Raw genomic sequence first — 14252 nt, 5'->3', positions numbered from 1 at the left:
ATTTGAAATGTGATTGTGAAGAAAAACACTTAAAGTGATGTTATCTAAAAAGAGAATACCAATCATATATTAATACAATTTGCCTCTATGGATGAGAAAAGAAGAAATGTATCATGTTTTTGCTTTTAAAGGTATGTGTCAGATGGAGATAATAGTACTAGTTTGTAAAACACTTGGTCTAATGAGGTCTGTTTAATAGTAGGCATAAAATGCAAATTTGATTGGGCTTATTTCTAATGTTAGATGTGATATTTTTCTTTAAAAAAATCGTATTAAAATAATTTTAACAATACTTACTGTTTGTTTGCATAGTCAATTATATTTAGATTTAGGCAAATATCTACCACTAATGCTCTTCGTTTATTCTCAACTCTCAGACCTTCCATTTGGGTCGATTTTCTTCTTTTTTTCTTTTGTGACAGGGTCTCTCTCTCTCTGTCACCCAGGCTGGAGTATAATGGTGCAATCATGTCTCACTGCAGCCTTGATCTCCCAGGCTCAAGCAATCCTTGTACCTCAGCCTCCTGGGTCAGGACTACAGGCCCATATTACCATGCCCAGCTAATTTTTAATTTTTTTGTGAGATAAAATCTCAGTATGTTGTCCAGGCTGGTCTCAAAATCCTGTGATCCTCCTGCCTCAGCCTCCCAAAGTGCTGGGATTTACAGGCATGAGCCACTGTGCCTGGCCTGGGATCATTTTCTTTTTGTCTGAAAAAAGAAATTTCTTTAGACTTTCCTTTAGCTAGACTCTATTAGTAGCAAATTCTGCTTTTGCTTGCCGAAAAATACGTTTATTTTGGCCTCGTTCTTGAAATATTTTTGTCACTGGGTACTGAATTCTAGGCTGATAGTAATTTACTTTTAGGCCACTGAAGGTATTATTCTACTGTCTTCTGGTTTTTACTGGTTGTGATGAAAAGTCATTTACCTGACACTTTGAAGATTAACTATATTTTTTCTTTGTTGCTTTTAAGGTTTTCTTTTTTGTTTTTGGTGTTCTGCAGTTTCACTGTGATGTATCTTAGTGTGGTTTTTTATTCTTTAACTTGCTTGGGATTTGGGAGGCTTCTTAAGTCTGTGAGTTGGAGTCTTTCATCAGTTCTGGAAAGTTCACAACCATTATCTTGTCAAATATTGCCTCTGGCCCACTGGCTCTTTCCTTTTCATCTGAAGTCACAGATTTTAGAGCTGTTTACAATGTCCTCCATGTCACTTAAAGTCTCTTTTATATTTTTAATTTGTTTTCTTCTTTATTGCATTTGAGATAACTTCATCTCTATCTTCCATTTCATTGGCTTATACTTCTGCTGTGTCAAATGAACTATTAAATTTGTCCGCCGCATTTTTATTGTAATCATTTATATTTTTCAATTCTTTCAGTTCTATTTGCTTGTTTCAAAATCTTCAGTCCTACTTTAGTTTTTGTTCTCTGCACATATTTTCAAACTTGTCTTTTATTCCTTTACTCATATTTAATATTGTTATTTACAGTCTGTGACCCCCCTTTTTTTTTTTTTTGAGGTGGAGTCTCACTGTCGCCCAGGCCGGAGTGCAGCTTGGCTCACTGCGACCTCCACCTCCTGGGTTCAAGCGATTCTCCTGCCTCAGCCTTTCCAGTAACTGGGATTACAGGCTAATTTTTTGTATTTTTAGTAGCGATGGGGGTTTCACCATGTTGGCCAGGCTGGTCTCAAATGCCTGACCTCAAGTGATCTGCCTGCCTTGGTCTCCCAAAGTGCTGGGATTACAGGCATGAGCCACCATACCTGGCCCAGTCTGTGACTTGTAAATCCAGGATCTGAAGTCTTTTAGAATTTGTTTGTGCTGTCTTAAGTCTGTACTGTTTCTCATGAATGGTGTCTTATTTTGTGCTTGTTATTTTTTAAAAATGTGCGCTGCTCATTTTCCTTAAAATTTTATTTGTAGTCATTCTTTATGGCTTAAGATGAAGGTGGGTTCCTCCAGAGAGGATTGGTCTTTGCTTCTGCCAGGTGTCTGAGAGCATTATCAGTCAAAAATTCTTAATTACGCCCAGGTACGGTGGCTCACGCCTATAATCCCAGGATTGGGAGGTGGAGGTGGGTGGATCACCTGAGGTCAGGAGTTTGAGACGAGCCTAGACAACACGGTGAAACCCCCGTCTCTACTAAAAATAAAAAATATCAGCTGGGTAAGATGGCACGTGCCTGTAGTCCCAGCTACTTGGGAGGCTGAGGCAGAAGAATCGCTTGAACCTGGGAGGCAGAGGTTGCAGTGAGCCGAGATCACGCCAAGGCACTCCAACCAGGGAGACAGTGAGAATCCCTGTCCAAAAAGAAAAAAAACACACACAAAACACTTAATTATTAGCCTGAGGTTTTTGGGGATCACCCAGCTAGTATGAATTCAAGCTACATTTTTGTGTGAGAATTGGATTGCGGTTCCAAATTTTCAGATATGATTTTGCTTTTCCCTGTCAACTAGGTGCCAAGGTTTAAGACGGCTAATTTTCTTTGTAGACTCTGGGGATGGCTGCCTATGCTGGTAAGGGGCAAGTTTATTGCCAGTATATCCTTACACCTAATTAAAAATCCTTTGGAATTGCAGTTTGTGTGTGTGTGTGTGTGTGTGTGTGTGTGTATAATGCAGGTCATGGGTTTTGTGTCTTTCTTACAAAGTCATGAAAACCAAAGCTCCTAGTAACTGGGTTTAGCACATGCCTTTGAGATAAAAGTTGGCTGACTCTGCTAAACTCTAGGTTTCTGCCTTCATTTAGTTTTTTAACTTAATAATTTCTTACTTTATTGTCAGTTAATCAGTATATTTAATAAGTTTAAAAAATGTTTTTTCCAGGGATTTTGTTTTCAGTGTAACCGGTGTGACCTAGTCCTTGATATTTCTAGAAACAGAATCCTATATTCTCTTTATACTTTATTATCCAAATTTTCCTCAAGGGATACTTAAGACAAATAATACTAAACAGAAATATTTAAAATTAATATGTAAATAGCTTGCATGAAAATATTTTGCATGCAAATCTATAGATTTTATAAAGACTACTTCTTAACATACAATTTAGGTGGATATTTACCAAATAGCTGGTTGACTAGTTTGTAGGTGTCTGTTATTTTATTAAATAGACAAGTATTATTGTTACATAGCACATTTAGCCTTTGACTCACGAATTTGTTGGCTCAAATTCACTTTAGATGATTTGCAAGATTATGCTATGCAACAACCTCAAAAATATTTGTGATTCACAACGACAAATATTTTTGTTTTACTCTTATTTCACATTAGTAGCTATATGTCAGGAGCTGCAAGTCAGTTGCTTGAGTTCTGTACAGGATGAGAGTTTCAGGTCTGCTCCATATATTTTCTTATTCTGAGATCTTATCTGGAACACACCTTTCTCATGGCAGGTGGCACAAGAGTAAGAGATTGACCTGAATTTTGCAATCAAATTTAAAGCTTCTGCTTTGATTTAGCATTTAACATCTGCTAACAAAGCACTGGCTGAAGCAAATCACATGACCAATAAGAATAGGAGTCTTCAAAGCTGTGTTGAATACCTTATTTATGGCTGAGGTTGCTCTTAATCTAAATTCTCTTCCAGAAAATGAGGATTTTAGTCTAGAATCCTGATTAGTAATTGTCAGCAACCTAAGTGTCTAACAGGATAAGCCAAATGGAAAAAAGCAAACAACCTCAAGCTACATCTCTGTCATTCTAGGTCAGGGTTGAAATATACTCTGGGAAAGGCTGTCAAGCCTGTCAGTGCTTAAACTAATTTGGAAAGAACTTCTCATTCTTAGAAATGTAAAATTAATAAAGCAGTAGGCAAAAGAGATGAATTCTCATTGGAGTTAAAATCGGATCGTTATAATAAAAAAGCTTTATTTCAAAATGTCATTCTTAAAATCATTGTAAGAGTAGCAAACTTGCAGGGTATCTCTGGGAGTCACCGAATATTTTTCAGTTACAGTGCAGGATCACATATTAGTTTCTGTTTATGTTGTCATTACACTGAAAATGCTAGATTGAATTATCATTTCCTGGAATCACAATATTAGATTTGAAAGGATCTGAAAAAACGATTTTTCAACTGTAGTGGATTAATATATTTTTGTGTTGCAATCAGTTGTTAAGTATGTCAAAATCATTAGTTATTCATGACAAGTAACTATTATGCTAGTGATAATTAAATTAGAGAAGATTGTGAAAGATATACTTACATTTGTTTTGCAATATCTTCACTTTCGGTTACTTGCATTAGGACTTTCTTTTTTTTTGAGTGGAGCTGAAATGAGTTAAACCTAGGCTGTCAGTTATTTGCATAATCCTGAGTATACCATGGCTGTTTGTTTCAAAATGGGATTGTCATCCGCCGGGGAAAAAACGGTGGTTTAGTATCATTTCTCAAAGAGCATGTAGTCCTACTTCAGAACTTGAAATGCAGAGAGTTAAGTTATGTAGTCATATATTTCATTAGCTAAGTCTGTAACCTAGGCTTCCTTGCTTCTTGTTTTTTACAACAAATGATCAAATTTTCAAAAGCCAATGTATGAAATTGGGGCTGAGGCAGAAGAGAATTAGGCAAGGCAATTTGCCACCTTTCTCCAATCTTTAGTATCAGTTTCCAAAATAAAAGAAAAGTACCAGAAAAACAGGGTCCATATGGTGTATTTTGCATGTTATCTATGATCTAGAAACATTCTTTTCCAAATGTATTTGATTGCAACTCACAGTAAGAAATTGTTTAAATCACAACAGAACATACTCTCACCTTCCACCATATTTGAAACAAAAAGTTTCAGGAAGCAATTTTTGCCCTTACTAGATATTATGCACTCTGATCTTTTATATCCTAGCCTATTTCATATAAAAATAAAATGGATTTTTGAGTTGCAGTTTGAAAAACATGCCTCTAGAAAACAGGGGACAGGTTAACTGTTAACAAACTCCAAAGTTACTAGCTTTGCTGAAATAATGTCACAGAATAATAAACTTCCTCCACATTTATTTGTACTACAGTCTCTCAGACTTCAGAACAGAACCTGGTAGAATCTTTTCCTCTTTGGAACACCAGTTCATGATAATATCTCAGAGATTCTAAGACTCGTTGTTTCCCACGTGTTTACATCTCTGAATATGTTTCAGGCCGAGGGCGGTGGCTCATGCCTGTAATCCCAGCATTTTGGGAGGCCGAGGCGGGTGGATCATTTGAGGTCAGGAGTTCAACACCAGCCTGGCCAACATGGTGAAACCCCCTCTCTACTAAAAATACAAAAATTAGCTGGGCATGGTGGCGCATGCCTGTAATCCCAGATCCTCGGGAGGCTGAGGCAGGAGAATCACTTGTGCCTGGGAGACGGAAATTGCAGTGGGCCGAGATGGCACCACTGCACTCCAGTCTGGGAGACAGAGTGAGACCCTGTCTCAAAGAAAAAAAAAAAAAAGAAAAAATGTGGCTTAAAGGTGCCTTACTTATCAGTGGTATGGCATAGTTCCATTGGCAGCCTTTGTTTTCTTTCTTGGGTAACATAAAACAATGTAAGTCTATGATTTTTTTAGAGCTGCTATGAAATATACCAATCATAAGGATTATATAGGCCGAACTCTATTGCTTATTCATTTCAATGTATCCAACTTATCAGAATGCCTTCTGACTTCTTCTTAAGAAAATGTAATGAGATGAGAATAGCTTAAGAAAAAATCCTTTGTTCTGGGCTACAAGGGAAAATGAATTATGACCCCAGTTTAATTACTACAGAAAGCTTTCTCATTTGCCTTCATTGTGATCAGGGTTTGAGTATGATCTTTCTCTATTCTACCTCCCTTACTTCTGTATAGTTATTTCATTAGGTGGCTAGAGGGGTTCTTTGGATCATGGCTAAAAAAGAAAGCAAAAGGTTAAGTCCTAGAGTTAAGCCATTAGGGAAAAAAAAGTTAAGGCATTAGAAAAAAAATTCAAGAATTAGGCTTTATTTTAAAAATGGAACCAACTGTCAAATTCCTGTGTACCCGTTTGAACTGTCACCAACCTAACACACTGTAAAACTTAATGACTGTAAAACTGGCAGCAGGATCCTGAACACAAGAAGGAATAAAAATAAGTTTGCTAGGCTGTTTTCATCCCAGCGTGATTGAAATACACCGTTTCCTCAAAAAAAAACCTCTAATGAGGGAAGCAGTAAATCAAATGCCACGGTTAATGTGCTACTAGAAATAGGAACAAAGAGTTACGGAATGCTTCTTAGGCCAGACACTCTACAATGCGTTCTTTTTCTTTGTTTCGCTAAAGCTTTTACCAAGCCTTAAAAAGGAGAGGGGTCCTAACTGAGCCCTGACCAGACCAGGGAGCCCTACTGTTCAATCTCCTCAGGTCAAGAAGGGCCCAGTACGACCGGCCCATAAGGCCTGGCCGATCAACAGGCGCTGGGCCGACCTTTGGTGGGCTCGCTTCCTGAGGCTGCCCTTGGGCATGCGGAAGGGGACTGGCTGGCGATAACACCCTGGCGAAGCAAGGTGGACACTGGCTCCCGCGCTGTTCGCGCCCGCCTGGCAGGGTAAGCAACTCCACCGCTGTCTCCGGGCACCGTCACGTGACGGGAAGAGGGCGTGGCCGAAGCCCGTGATCCTAGGGGCGGGCTGGGCAGTGGGAGGGCGCTAGAATGTGAAGGATCTTGGCGGTTCTGGGTGCCCAGAAAGGCGGCGACGCGGCGGATGACAACATTAGGCCGCGACGCGCTCCTGGCCAGGCGGCGGCTGTAGTGTTAGCTTTGGACTCCGCAGTAGCCGCTGCCGGTAACAAGCCGACTCTGAGGAAAGGTGGGGGTCCGCCCTGTCCGGTGGACCGCGGGGCCGAAAGTACCCGCCCCGCTCGGAGGCTGAGCCAGCAGTGCCTCCGCGGCAGCTGGGCAGCGCCCTCCGTCCGGGCTCGCGCCCCAGCTGCCGCCGACGACAGCGGCCGAGAGAAGTTGGGGTCTGACTAGACGCGTACGGGGCCCCGGACCCCGGCGCCGCGGCGACTCCGGAGGAACCGGCTCCTTGCGTCCCGCCTCCCTGGGAGCTCCGCACGGGTGAGTGTTGCTCCATTCCTGAGGTGGGGGTGCTGGGTCCGCACCCCTCAGAGCGACTGCGCACCCTTATTGCCACATTCTGAGCTCGGGCTGTCGGGGACTCCTGGCCACCCGCGCCGAGGAGTTCTTTGGCTCCTTTGTTCCATTTTGGAGTAGGGGGATTAGAAAGGCTGGCGGGGTGGAGTGTTTTGGGGCCCACGGTAGGTGCATCTGCAGCCTTACAAAAGCCGCGGCAGGGGAACGGCGGTGGGAGGCTCTTGGAGCATTTCGACCGCCCCGGGTGTCTGTCCCTCCTGAAGTTTGATAGGTCGATGGCATGGGTCTCGTTGGGAGCCCCCGCGCCCAGGAGAGCTGGCGCTTTGTCGCTCGGTGCGGTTAAGGCGAGGCTCCTTTTTTCCTGTGACAGCCCCAGAGGAGGCTGTGCCGCGCACCGCAGACCGCACCCGCCTTTGCAGAGCCGAGCGACACGGTGTTGTTCCTCTAAGCCTTAGTTCTCCCGGCCTTCTTGTAACGTAGGAGGAAAGCCAAGCCTTTGCTGTGCTTTTAAATTTAATGTTTGTTTCTAAGCCCTCTCTCAAGAGTGGAGTCAGGTTCCAAGGAGCTTCACATGCAGCATGCTTTAGGTTCATTGAACCACCCACTCAAGACTGGCTGAGGCGAAGCAACAGTATATGCAGATTTTCCATTCACAAAAGTCATTTAACCCTCTTTATGAGACACATCTGCGTTGCAGAACGTAACCTAATTTCATTTTATTTAAATGCTTTCTGAAATAATAGGTAACTTGTACTACGTAAACAGATGGGTAAACTTTAACTGATAATGTAAGTATATATGCATTAAATAAAAAATTTAATGATGTTTTTCCCTTTCTGCTGCTGGAAGACTTAAATGACGTCTGAGTAGTAATACAGTGTCTCCTGCATGGCAGTTAAGTTTTTCCCCAAATTAGTGCTGCTTTTGAAATAATCATTTAAAACAGTTTTTGCCTCCCTTTGTATCTAGAGAGAGCAAGAATTGTGGAGAATCGTGGGTGAATTTATTGTTAGATTTTGCTAATTTTCTAGGGTTTCATCTAAACTTGCTCGTGCTGAGAGGCTATGATCAGTTTCTATGCTTGCTAGAACCTGTTTTGCAGTGAAATTATTAAGATCATGCTAGTTTTATAAAATAGGTTGGAAAAGGAAGAGTAAGGCCATGCAGTTTAAAACTGTTCTCTATGAAAGTACAGCTAATTTCAAATGTTTGTAACTTTTATTTTTTTTCGATATTAACCATGTATGGAGTGACTATAATATGCCTGTTCAAAGAGCTGAGAAAGGGAATAGATGAAACTTAAGCTACCTTTTGGGTCTTTAATTATGGACATCAAGGTATTGCGGTCACATTCCATGTCAACCGTTTGAACAGCAATACCGTGTACACAGGTGCTTAGAAATGCCTGTTTAATTAAAAATGGCCATGGTTTATTTCTCTTTGATTGGATCATAATAGTTATTGAATCTCTGATCTGTGAAAAGATGCTACTATATTTTCCAGTTAGAATGTTATTGCATTTTAAAGGCAGTCAAATATGTTTTTTATAACACATTCAGGGTACTTATACATTTGTTAATATTCAGTTTCTTGGTTCATTTAAAAATTGAAAGGTTTAGACTACACTTTGGGGGTACATTTACAATTGTGTATAATGAAGTTATGTTTTAGTTTGTTTTAAGAAAAATGATGAAATCATGAATTTGTAAAATATGCATTACAAAAGAAATTTTATTTTTATTTTTTTAGACAGGGTCTCACTCTGTTTCCCAGGCTGGAGTGCAGTGGTGCAACTTGGCTCACTGCAACCTCTGCCTCCTGGATTCAAGATATTCTTATGTGTCAGCCCCCTGAGTAGCTGGCATTACAGGTGCGCGCCACCATGCCAGGCTAATTTTTGTATCTTTATTAGAGATGGGGTTTCACCATGTTGGCCAGGCTGGTCTCCAACTCCTGGCCTCAAGATCCATCCGCCTCAGCCTCCCAAAGTGCTGGTATTACAGGCATGAGCCACTGTGCCTGGCGGATCTTTCGTTTAAAAGTATGAATTGCAGAATTTTAACCAGTGTTAGTACATTTCAACTTGCTTTGGTTTGTAAATAATCCTTCAAAAGCAGATTTCTTGAATTGAGGCATTAAAGACAAAGAACTGATACAGTACATAGATTTAGTTTTCTGATATTAATTTGGAAAACTTTAATCCTAATAACAATACCTGAAATGTCATGTTGTAATGTTGGTATTATATCGAAAGTTAAAAACATTTATAGCAATGTTCTTGGAGCATCAGGCAATTCAAAGAGGAATAGGTCTTCCCTTAATGTTACAAATAATGAACTGCAAATAAGACAAACACAACTCGAATAAAAAAGCCTCTGAGAGGCCAGGCATGGTGGCTCACACCTGTAATCCCAGCACTTTGGGAGGCCGAGGTGGGCAGATCACCTGAGGTCAGCAGTTCGAGACCTGCCTGGCCAACATGTTGAAACCCTGTCTCTACTAAAAATACAAAAAAATTAACTGGGCGTGGCAGTGCGTGCCTGTAATCCCAGCTACTTGGGAGGCTGAGGCAGCAGAATCACTTGAACCCGGCAGACAGAGGTTGCAATGAACCGAGATCATGCCACTGCACTCCAGCCTGGGAGATAGAGCAAGACTCAGTCTCAAAAAAAGAGAAAAGCCTCTGAGAAATATACAATTTTTAATGAAGGTGGCTAGATACAAGGAGATTAGTAGAGGTGCTTGACTGGAGCAGTTGTGGCCAAAGTATAGCTTCCTTGTGATGAGACACAGGAAGAGATGTCTAGACCCATGTTGTGTGCATATTTCATGGCGGTATGTGGGAAACCCCTGAGAGATTTTAGATCTATCTTTCTTCCCACCTTGGTCCCCATCCCTCATATATCCTCACAAAGTCATAAAATTCTCATGTGGAAGGCGTGATAGAAGGAATTTTTCTTCCTGAAAAGTGTTATCAAGCTTGTGAGGGAGAGAGCTATTTTCGGAGACCTTGTAGAGAAGAAATCCTAGTGCTAGAGCATCATATTCTTATACCCTGTTATTTTTACCTTTGTTGAAGATCCAGATAATGTAAATTCTCCATGATAGCAAGGTCTTTGTTTTGCTCACCATTTAATCTCCAAATGCTCAATAGTTAATGAATGAAAAAAATCTGCTTCCAGATTTGACTGGAGAACAAAAGGAGTATCTGTTAATGTAGTCCAAACTAAATGCAAGCAGCGAAATGATAAAGGGAGGATGTTAGCTTGGGAGGAGGGGAACAGGTCATTTAATCTGGGAAACTTTCTTGGAGGAGGTGATTCTTGAGTTAGGTTTTGTTGTAGGCTGTGTATCTGAAGGTAAGCGATGTCTAAGCGGGTAGACAACGTGCAGCAAAGCATTTAAGTCAGACTGAATAAATTATGTCAGATAAAGCACAGTGAGTCTTTTTTTGTAACATTATGAAGAATTTTTCTTCTCCCATCTCTATTTTCACCTCTCCCTAGATAAAAAGATTAACATGCTTTGCAAGAGCAGAGATTGACAGTGCTTGAGTTTTGGCAGTACAGTGAGGGTCAGAAAATTTGAATTGGTGTTCTGACTGAATCTTATACAAGCATCATTTCCATTGGCAAATCACTTGGTCTTAGTTTTCTCATTTGTAAAATCAGGATAATAATCCGTGGTTGCTGGGAGAACAAAATTATGTAATGCATGTGAAAGTGCATACCTCAATATGAATGTGCCTACCTCAGTGTGTCACACATAGGAGGACTTCAGCAAATACAAAATTATTTAAAACGTTTGCTTCCAGATCTTTAAAAAATATTTTGATTCATTTATCATGAACTCTAATATTTGCTTGACTGATCTAGATGACTCATGGCATTATGTTTAAATTGATCAGAATCAAAATTCTAGATAATTTTCTTTCAGTCAGTTTAATGTTTTCCGATAGAAATAAGGCTTAATTGTATTACCGCTTAATGTTAACCACAAGGAATTCTAGAAGCCTCAAATTTTTGAAGCTCAAAGTAAGGGATATGTGTAGCAGAAAATCTGAGCCTTTAAGCTTTTTTCCTCTACATAATTTGTGTCTTTGCCTGTAATGTCATTTATCTATTCATTGTTGTGATAAGGGGTTTTCCAGTTATTAAGAAAAAAATTACCAAAAATGTTTTCTGTGTTTTTAGTGATGTGACTATGGGCCATGAAGATCTCTACCTTCCGTATTTTATTATAAAATTCAGTATTTCTTGAGCAAACGAACAGACATCTGCATTATTTATCTAAGCTTTTTGTGCCAGTAGCTGTTTGTTCATTTATGAATCTCAGAATTTCATTATACTTTGTGAACTCTTTGTAGTGTTTTTGATCCTTAGAGCAGTCTGTCTTTTGTATAATATTTGGAAGAGAATTTTATTATGGAAAGACTAAAAAGAGTCTTGAGTCTTTTTATTATACGAAGACTAAGAAGAGTCATCAAATGATAAGCCTGTTACCTACTAATTTCCATATTCGAAAAGGACTGAAAAAAAGAGGAAATGGTTTCAGAGCTTGACTTTTTTCAAATAAAAAGGAGAAGCTTTTTGATTTAGAGTTCTTGAAAACTTGATAAATTCAGAGGGAAATTGTTATAGGTCATATTAATAGCTAATGTGCATCAACTTCTGTATACCAGGTACTGTACTACTCTGGAAGTACTTGACATGTCATCACATTTGATCCTGACAATCACCCCCCAATCCGGCTTTTTTTTTTTTTTTAAACCTGAGCAACTGACAGATTAAATAAGTGGTAGAGCCAGGATTTGAACTAAACCTGAGGCACAGAGAAGTTAAGTTCTGCTGAAAGGATTTAAACTTGAGGTTTAACCTGACCTTTGACTTTGGAGCCTATTCTTTTAACCATCATATTATATACTGCCTTGTATAATTTATTTGCAATTGCTCCTCTTGATAGGTCTTTACCTTGTTATCTTCCTGAGTCTGTTTTGGGTGTGTGATTTATAAAATGTACTTTACTTTATAAGAAGATGGAATATAACCTTGACTTTTTGCCCCTCATTTTACTTGTATTTGACTGACAACCTATTTTTAAATCTTAAAAACACTTGGAGTAAAGCAAATATTTATTTTATTGTTCGTGTAGTTGTCATTTTCTCACTGGGGAATTTCAGAGTAACTGGAAATAAAATAACATAATAACAATATTTAAAGCTAAGTTGTTATAATTAAAAAATTGTTTTAAAGAATAAGGCCGATTCACAGAATTGGTGGTGTTATAATTTAAAAATTGTTTTAAAGAATAAGGCTGATTCACAGAATTGGTGTGCCTTTTTTTTTTAGTGTTTTTTTTTTTTTTTTTTTTTTTGAGACAGCGCCTCACTCTGTCACACAGGCTAGAGTGCAGTGGTGTGATCTCAGCTCACTGCAACTTCTGCCTTCTAGTTTCAAGCGATTCTCATGCCTGAGCCTCCTGAGTAGCTGGGATTACAGGTATCTGCCACCATGCCTGGCTAATTTTTTGTATTTTTAGTAGAGACGAGGTTTCACTATGTTGGCCAGGCTGTTCTCGAACTCCTGACGTAAAGTGATCCACCTGTCTCGTCCTCCCAAAGTGTTGTGTTGCGATTATAGGCGTGAGCCACCGCATCTGGTCTTTTTTTTTTTTTTTTTTTTTTTTTTTGATATAGGGTCTTGAGCTGTCACCTAGGCTGGAGTGCAGTGGCACTACCATGGCTCACTGCAACCTTGACCTCCTAGGCTCAAATGATCCTCCCATCTCTGCCTTCCAAGTAGCAGGGACTACAGGTGAACACCATCACACATGGCTAATTTCTAAGTTTTTTTTTGTTTTTGTTTTTGGTAGAAACAGGGTCTTACTCCCGACCTCAAATGATTCTCCCACCTTGGTCTCCCAAAGTGCTGGGATTATAGGTGTGAGCTGCCATGCCAGGCCTATTTAGTGATATTTGAGGGACACAGATCTGTATAGTTGAAATTTATCCTGTTGAGATGACCACCCGTAAGATAATTTTTGCTTTTTGGCTGCCAAATGCCTACATATTAACAGGAAGAGTTTGTCAGATTACATATTTTTTTTACAGGGAAGGCTGGGGCCCATGTGGAAATTATGGAATCTGTGTTGGTATATTTTGATGGGATGGAAGTATGGTAGATCTGGAGAGAGAGAAGTTCAATCTAAGTAATATTATTACTGGGTAGAGTAATGAGGTGGGATGCCTTGGATGTGAGGGCACAGGTACATTGTTCAAGTAGAGAGTAGGATGAGGGACTTCTGGAGACTAATTTTGCTTAGTGTGTAATTTTGCACATTGTTATGATTATAATAACTTGTAAGATCAGCAATTTGGAAGTAAAGAAAAGCAGTGCTGTGCATCATAGTATGGAGTTTGTAATAGTTCCTAGGCTGTTTTGCAAGATGTAGGTGCTTTACAAATATCCATTGGTAGTAATGGAAGTGTGCTGTCTTATCACCTATTTTAGAAATCTGGAGAGGTGGAATGGCATGAACCCTGGAGCCAGACTGCCAAAGTTCAGAACTGGTGCAGCCACTTACTAGCCTATTGCCCTGGCCCTATGCTAACTTGGGGTGGCCAAAAGGGAAGAAAATGGTGTATTTAAGCAGAGAGGGGGCCAGAGGTAGTACTCTTATGAGTTTTCCATGGTTCTTACATGGTCTGAAAGGGATCTGGATGTTCTCACATATGACTAGTGAAGGAAATAGAAGTTAGTAGAGTGAGAGCCAGCAAGCTTGTCATGAGGCTGCTGTTGTGAGGGAGGGACCATGTAGTAGACAGAGGTTGTGGGAAGGGCAGATTCATTTCATTGCCCACCAAAAATTGTGCTTGCAACTGTTTTTTTTTTTTTTTTTTCTTTTTTTTTGAGATGGAGTATCACTCTGTTGCTTAGGCCGGAGTGCAGTGGCAGGATCTTGGCTCACTGCAACCTCCGCCTCCTGGGCTCAAGTGATTCTTGTGCCTTAGCCTTCCAAGTAGCTGGGACTACAGGGACGTGCCACCGTGCCTGGCTAATTTTCTGTATTTTTGGTAGAGATGGAGTTTCACCATGTTGCCCAGGCTGGTCTCGAACTCCTGAGTTCAAGCGATCTGCCCGCCTCAGCCTCCCAA

At 40.1% G+C, this 14252-nt stretch overlaps 1 protein-coding gene and 1 long non-coding RNA gene across 6 annotated transcripts in view; one reads left to right on the top strand and one right to left on the bottom strand.

Moving 5' to 3' along the window:
• Positions 1–6556, bottom strand: part of LOC140712783 (uncharacterized) — a 30590-nt gene extending 24034 nt beyond the window's left edge. Inside the window, exons 1-2 of the long non-coding RNA XR_012094543.1 lie at positions 6228–6556; positions 4217–4281 (exon numbers count right to left, since the gene is read on the bottom strand). This is a non-coding gene — a long non-coding RNA (uncharacterized lncRNA). The remainder of the gene's footprint in view (positions 1–4216; positions 4282–6227) is intronic.
• Positions 6557–6684: 128 nt separating this feature from the next.
• Positions 6685–14252, top strand: part of OSBPL8 (oxysterol binding protein like 8) — a 216489-nt gene continuing 208921 nt past the window's right edge. For 3 of the 5 annotated variants that reach the window (XM_008004082.3, XM_037996780.2, XM_008004079.3), the window contains exon 1: positions 6687–7063. The gene's annotated coding sequence lies outside the window, so the exon portion shown is untranslated. Of the gene's footprint in view, positions 7064–14252 lie in introns of all 5 variants that reach the window. The other 2 variants (XM_037996779.2, XM_008004084.3) reach the window with 1 other exon arrangement.

This window comes from Chlorocebus sabaeus, chromosome 11 (assembly GCF_047675955.1).
Source record: "Chlorocebus sabaeus isolate Y175 chromosome 11, mChlSab1.0.hap1, whole genome shotgun sequence".
In the NCBI taxonomy this organism is placed as follows: Eukaryota; Metazoa; Chordata; class Mammalia; order Primates; family Cercopithecidae; genus Chlorocebus; species Chlorocebus sabaeus.
This window is presented reverse-complemented; position numbering and strand designations above follow the sequence as displayed.